The sequence below is a fragment of the Capricornis sumatraensis genome, chromosome 2 (assembly GCF_032405125.1).
Source record: "Capricornis sumatraensis isolate serow.1 chromosome 2, serow.2, whole genome shotgun sequence".
NCBI lineage: Eukaryota > Metazoa > Chordata > Mammalia > Artiodactyla > Bovidae > Capricornis > Capricornis sumatraensis.
Genome location: NC_091070.1, coordinates 203,171,986 through 203,178,940, shown reverse-complemented (window position 1 = coordinate 203,178,940; position 6,955 = coordinate 203,171,986). Strand labels below are relative to the sequence as shown.

General features: G+C 58.5%; 1 protein-coding gene across 3 annotated transcripts in view; it reads left to right on the top strand.

Annotated features, from left to right (window-relative positions):
• The first annotated feature begins 213 nt into the window (after positions 1–213).
• PTPRF (protein tyrosine phosphatase receptor type F) overlaps positions 214–6,955 on the top strand; it is an 83,838-nt gene continuing 77,096 nt past the window's right edge. For all 3 annotated transcript variants that reach the window (XM_068966784.1, XM_068966785.1, XM_068966783.1), the window contains exon 1: positions 214–268. The gene's annotated coding sequence lies outside the window, so the exon portion shown is untranslated. The remainder of the gene's footprint in view (positions 269–6,955) is intronic.

The following is a 6,955-nucleotide window of genomic DNA, read 5'->3' as shown; positions in this document are numbered from 1 at the left end:
CGAGGGGAGGGGCGGCGCCGGGGACGCGCACGGCAGGGGCAGGGGCGCGGGCGTGGGCGCGGGCACGCGGCTGGAGCTGGCGCGGGAGCGGCGAAATCGGTGGCGGCGGCGGCGGCAGAGGCGGCGGCTCCAGCTCCGGCTCCGGCTCCAGCTCGGGTGGCGGTGGCGGGAGTGGGATTCGGTGGCGGCGGCGGCGGCAGAAGAGGAGCGGGAGCAGCGGCCCCAGAGGCTTGGGGGGACATGCGGACCGACGGCCCCTGGATAGGCGGTGAGTGACCCCCGGGCCCCCTTCCAGTTCCCTCCGCATCGGTCCCTTCTCCACTCCCCCGCCCTCTCCCCGCGTTCGCAGAGCGGAGCTGGGGGCGGTCCCGGGGGGCTGGGGGCGCCGCTTAGGCCGGGCCGCGCCCCCACCTGCCGCGCCCGCCGCCTCGGCTAAGCGCCCCCACCAAGCCCGGCGGCTCCTCCCCGCGTTACCCCGCGGCAGACGGACCCCCCCACCATCGCCCTGCGGCCGGCTGGCTAGCTCCCTGCCGCCCCTCGCCGCCTTCCCCTTTCTCCGCCTCGCCCCCTCCCTCCCGCCGCACCTGAGCCGCAGCCCGCGCCGCCCCCCCTCCCCGCCCAGCGCAAAGTTTCCCTTTTGCGTTGGGGCTCCCCCTCCTGGGTCCCACCTCGTCTGCCCCCACCGCCGGCGCGGGCACGCTCCGGGGGCGGCCCTCAGCCTCCCACCGCCTCCCCAGCTCCGGGCGGGTCCAGGCCGCGCCCCCGCCCCCGCCGCACAGGCGCCCCCTCCCAGCCGGCGGGGGATCCGCAGCCGCCGCGCCCCCGTCTTGCTCGCGGCCCGGGCGCACGTGCCGTCCCGGGGTGCGCGGGGCGCGAGTTTGGAAACCCCCACCTCCCCAGCCCCCGCACCCAGGTCGCCGGCGCCGGCTGGGGAGGCGCTGGGCCGGGCTGTACCCGCCCCTCCCCGGGTGCAGTGACCCAAAGGCCCTGGGACGACCTGTCCCGTGAGGACGTGTCCACTCGGACCCGCTCCGGAAAGTTCACTCAGTCGCCGCCCGGCGTCCCGTCCCGTGTTGGTGTGTCCCGGTCCTCATCGCTGTGCCCACGATCCTGTCTCGGCTTATTTCTCCTTTTCCCTCCGTGTTTCCGTCTCTCTACGCCCTTCAAAGCCTCTGTATCTCTGTCTCCCCGTGTCGCTGCCTCCCACTTTCAACCCACTCCACCCCCCAAGCAATCCCGGGGTCTCTCTGCTGTCTGCGACTCCCCCCGGGTCTCCCTGCTCTCTCGCTGGCTCTCTGTGCTCTTTCTCCCGGGTCTCTGTGCTCCTTGCCGGGTCTCTGTGTTCCTTCTCTTGGGTCTCTCTGTGCTCTTTCCGGCTTTCTCCTCTCTCTTCCCAGGTCTCTCTGCTCCCTCCCCCATCTCTGGGTCTCCCTTCCCGGGTCTCTGTCGGGTCTCTTGGTGTCTCTGTCTCCCACGGACTGGAATCTCTGCTGCCCCTTTGCAGAGACCCAGACCTCCTCCTCGTTCCTCTGGAATGCTGCCCCTCTGGTTCTTCCACCCCAGGGTGGGGGAGGGGCTAGTTTTTCTCCTCTTTTCAACACCCCCCCCACCCCCTAGTGCAGGGCCCCCAAGTTGGAACAGGTTGATGGGTGGGTGCCGGGCACCTGTCTGAGCTGTGAAATGGAAAGGAGGCTGCTGGCAGGAGTGGGGGGTAGGGTCCTCTGGATTCCCCTGGGGGCCCCCCCCGGGGGGGGGGCAGGCCTGGGAGTCTGGACTGCGGAAGTGTTGGTGATGAAGACTCCCCTCGGGCTCCCAGAGTGACCTGGTGTGGGATCTGAGCAGAGAATCCAGAGAAGTGCATTGGGGTGAGAGGCCTGGAAAAGGATCCAGGGCTGGTGCTTCCAGGGGGATCCTCAGTGGTGAAGGATACACCGAGAAGGCAGGAGATCTGCTGAGGGATCCTTTGAGAGGCATATGGCATCCAGTGGGATCCAGAGCAAGGTTCTGTCAGAAAAATCTCAGGAAATTCTGTGTTTGGCTCCTTATTAACTCTCGCTTCAGGGAGCAAGAAAATCCCAGTTTTTCACTGATGGTATGAATGAGCCTAGGGCTTCAGGAAGGAGTAGGTGAGCCTCCCCAAGCACAGCCCCCCAACATCCGCAGCCCCAGCCCAGGCCACACACTCACACCCCCCTGTTTCTACACTCAGCTCACCCTCCCACCCCCACCTCCACTCCATATCCACTTGTCTCCCCAGTGCCCTCTCATTTGCACACTTGGGCCTGCGCAGCAGCCAGAGCTCCAAAATCTGCTGTGTTTGCACGCCCATGTCCCAGCCTGTGTTCTTGCTTACACTCTCACTGCTCCCCTGTGCACAGCCTAGGAAGGGTGTGTGTATACGTGCAGCCTCATGCTTTCTTGTGCACACATTTTCTCATACATTTTTGCTTGCTCAGTTTCCCCTTGTCATTGGAGACATCTCTGTAGTTCTGTTTTCTCCTTGCTCTTCCTCTTCCCTCTTTTCTCCCTTTACAAAGAAAATATTTTTCATATAATTTCTTCTTCTCTCCTTCCTTCTGCAGCTCCTGGCCTCCCCTCTGGTCAGCCTTGTGCACATAGTGAGCATGTGTGTGGTGTCCCGGCTTCTAGGGGAGGAGGCTAGGTTTAGGCTAGTGAAGCACTTGGGGAGGGGATTTCGGGGAGAGGGGGAGCGTTGCAATAAGAGCAGCGTGGCTGCTTTCCTTGGGAATTGTATTTATGTGCAGCAAAATGCCGGCCTTTGCTCTCTGTACTCCCTCCAGTCTTGTTCTCGTCAGTCCTGACTGTGGAAGTCCAGTACACTCAGCAGGAGATAGGACGCAGACTGCTTCCTGCAGAGGCTGTGACACACGCTACAGCCCCTCCACTTTCCAGTTTGAGACCTTGGGGATCCCGTTCTCCCTGAGTCTCAGTTTCACTCCCTATAAAATGGAAGAGGTCGTCCAACCGTAGCTGGTTGCAAAGGCTGTCGTGGGAATCCCCTGTGAGGCAGTGTATCAGCAGCAGTGGCGATTGCTTCCGGTGTGACTGATACTGCTGTGTGCTTGGACCAAGCTTGCAGCCAGGGCCCTGCCGTTGAGAAGCTCATGGTCCCTGGGGGAATAGGCTGCATCATGAGAATGCAGAGCAATTCAGTAACCTCTTATTGATTGCTGACTCTGTGCCAGACTCTGGGCCAGGCACTTTCAGCTGGGCTGCCATGCTTCCTATGGGACTAACTGCTGTGTAGAGGAGGCAGCCCCCTTCTTAGAAACTGCTAAGGTTAAGTCCAGCATCAACTTCACCTAAAGCAGCCGCCATTCTGAACTGAGGTTGGAAGATTGGAGGAGTTCACCACAAGTTCAGAGATCAAGATGAGATGAGTCCCAAAGAAAACCAAGAAAATGGGCTATCTGAATTGGGTTTTGAGGGATGAATAGGAGTTTTCCAACTGAAGAAAAGGCACTCCGAGCAGGGAAAAAAAAGTATGTCTAAACACCCAGAGGTCTTATCACTTGTGGCATGTTCGGAAATAGAGCAAATCTAATGCCCTGTTAAGTAACTATGACTTTACTCTGAGAACACAAAAGGGAAACACCAAATAATTAAAGCTTGAATGAGAGGGAGGGGTATGTGGAATGTGCTGTGATCAGATTCATGTTTCCAGAAGAGGATTCTATGGCTGCGGGAAATAAATAGAAATAGGGTACCCAGTGAGGAGAAGGGTGAAGGTAAGTCAGATGAGAGAGAATAGTGGTTTGGTAGCATGGAGCCATTTAGAAGGCACACATTTATTAGGACAGGATGATTTATTGGATATGGGAGTGAGGGAGAGGAAGGGGTCTAGGTTCCTGGGAGTGACTAGATAGGGCTTTCACTGAGCCAGGGACTTGGGGATGAAAGGTGGATTTGGGGAGAGGCAGATAATAAGCTCATGGTTCGACCTGTTGGCCTTTGAGATGCTTGGAGCATTTGAGGGTGGGATGAGGGGGTCTTTTAGGAGGGAGATGTGTGTGAGAATCTGGAGCTCGCGGGAGAAGTTTGAGGAAGGATGGAGAGTTATATGAGAGCGTGTAGAGCTGTGCCCAAGAGAAGACAGCCTCACTGGTAAAAAGTGCAGACACTAGTTTCAAACTGCTGGGTTCAAAACCACTTAATAGCAGTGTGACCTTGAGCAAGTTGCTTAACATCTCTGAATTTGTTTTCCCTTTTGTCAAAATGGATATAGCAGAAGTCCATATCTTGTGCGGTGGTTAGAAGATTGAAGTTAATATGCAGAAAGGGCTTAGAATAGGGCCTGGCATCTAGTAAGTATTGTTGTCTCAGTGTTAGCAGTTCTTATTGTAATAATCATCAAAGGGAGCGGTGCAAACCCACCCGATCAGAATCACAGTGGGAAGGGTTTTTAAAACTCTTTGGGCATTTGCTCATCTAAAGTAGCTGCAATTCTGAGCTTTGGTTCGCAGGCTGGAGAGTGCCTAGCCCTCAGCCCTCAGCCCTCATGCCATCCCTGGGATCATGTGTGTTGCTCAGGTGTATCTGACGTTCAGGTGGGCTAGTGTGAGAAGACTTGAGGATGAAGCCCTGGGGAAGAGACGTTGGGAACAGGAGGAAGGGGATTCTGAGAAGGGGCAGCCTCAGCGTGTTGGGTCCCCTGTCTCCCCACCTGCCCTGGCCCTGGGCCTCGGGTGAGGTGTCTGCCTCTGAGGTCCAGATGCACCCAGACCCTGTCCTCAGTGTTCAGGTCTGTGAACAGTGGTTTTGGTTTCTTGGCAGTGTTGCAGCTGCTTCCGGGGACTGTTCTGGTGCAGCCATGGGGGCTGCCTGGGAGCCACTTGAGAGAAGTGTGTGTGCTCCTCCAGACTTCAGCTTGCTTCTGGTCCTGCTGCCAGGCCGGCTTCCAGACTTGGCAAATGACAGAGAGCCCTGCCAGGGGCCAGCCCTGGCTTGGTGCCAAGGCCTGCTCACCTGATCCTGGTCACAAATGCCAGTCTCGCTCCTGAGGCCTTTGTGGGTGCCAGCTGGTGATTCCTAACTTGGGTCCGGTACCAGCCAGGCCCTTTCTGAGTAGCTCTCCCGTTGGTCTCCTGGGTGTGCCCGGCAGCCCTGGTTGATGCTGTGTCTGGGGTGGTTCTGGGAGCTCTGCAGGTGACCCTGACGGGTGATTCTGATCACTCTCTTAGGTTGTTTTGGGCGCTGGTGGCTCCAGGTGCTCTTCTAGCTCTTCTGGAATCCTGTTTGTGCTTCATGGTCTTTCCATGTGCAAGGTTCTCTGCCTGCTTTGTCTGTCCTCTGACCCACCTCCAGGCCATTCGGGGCATATCCCCCTCTAACCAGGTGTGGCTCCTGCTCAGCTTAGGTCCAAGCACCAGGCCCAGGGCTCCTGGTGTGGCCTTGGGCGTGGTCATAGTGCAGCTGACTTGGGGGACCCCCCCCCCATTCTCTGCTTCAGGCTCTGCCCCAGGGTCTCTGAGCAGCGGTGGAGCTGACAGCTTCACGCCTGGCCCCAGTGGGCATCCCCAGACAAACGGGCCTTTGAGTTTGGGACATGGAAGCTGGTTTGTCTGGCCAGACCCACCTGGCAGCCTGTGTGCTGGGAGCAGGGGCCACAGGGAGCTTTGTGGAGAAGCCGGTGGGCTGAGGGCAAGAAGCGTGTGACCATCCCGAGGCCCAGGGCTTTGGGCTCTTGGGGGAGGAGGCAATGGAGGTAGGAAAGGATGTGAGCTTCAGGGTCAGCATGAATGGTCCTGGGCTGGCCAGGCCTGTCTTGGACAGTCAGGATGGGCCTCCGGCCTCAGGACATCCCCTGTGTTGCAGAGGTGGTCAGTCTCAAGTGAGGCTGATTCCCAGGTGCCAGGTGTTGGAGGTTGGCCTTGGGGGCTCCCTGACCCAGTCCTATGGGTCCGTTTGGGGAGGAGCCAGGGTGGAACTGCTGTGTGGGGCAGGATCCCTGTGTGTGTGGCAGTGTGAGACCAAGGAGAAACGCGTGCAAGGTGCGGCCCAAGTGGCGTGGGCAGCGGGGAGATGGCTGCTGAGCAGTGGGGAGGGGGCTGTGAGAGCTGTGGGCAGGTCAGACCCTTCCCCCACCCAGGAGGGGACCCACGCCAGAAGGACGGGACCGGGCCCTGTCACTGTGTGTGTGCCAGTGGAAGAGGCATCCAGGGGCACACCTTCATTTTAGAAATTATAGAGCAGCACAGAGTCAAAAATAAACATTGCTTCTGAAGCTTCTTTGAAGGCTCCATGGATGCTGGTGCAGTTCTCCCCAGGTTGGGCTGTTTTCCGTGAACTCATTCACGCGTCCATCTGCCCAGTCAGCGTATATTGACAGAGCACCTACTATGCACTGGCCTTCTGCTGGGAGATGGGGACCTGGAGCTGAGCCGGCATGCACCAAGCTGCTTATGGTTATGACTCAGCGGCCACTCAGCAATTGTGTAAATAAATAAATCATCACATCTGTGGTCACTGCTCTGAGGCAAGGTCCAAGTGTGTAGCCTGGGACATCCTGGAAGGCCTCCCTGAGAAAGTGCCCTTGGCTCTGAGAGCCGAAGGATCACTGGCTAGAACAGGTGGAGAGTGCAGTCCTGGCAGTGGAGCAGGGCACAGGCAAGGCTGAGAGACTGTAAGAATATGGCACGTGGAGGACCAGAAGAGGAAATTGTCAGGCCGGCTGGCTGGCAAGGGAGCACGGCCAGGTGGGGCTGCAGAGGTGGGCGGGCAGAACTGCTGTGCTGGAAGGTCACGCTAAGGAGTTTGGACACAAGTTTTTCTCCTGAGGTCAGGGGCTTGGTCTGTGTTGTTCACGGCTCTATACAGGATGCCTGGCAAAAAGGCTGGCACATAGTAGGTGCTCAGGAGCCTGGAAGGAGTGAGTGAATGAAGCGAAGAAATGGGCATTTTCACTAAATGGAGATCGTCCTGCTTGAACAGTCCC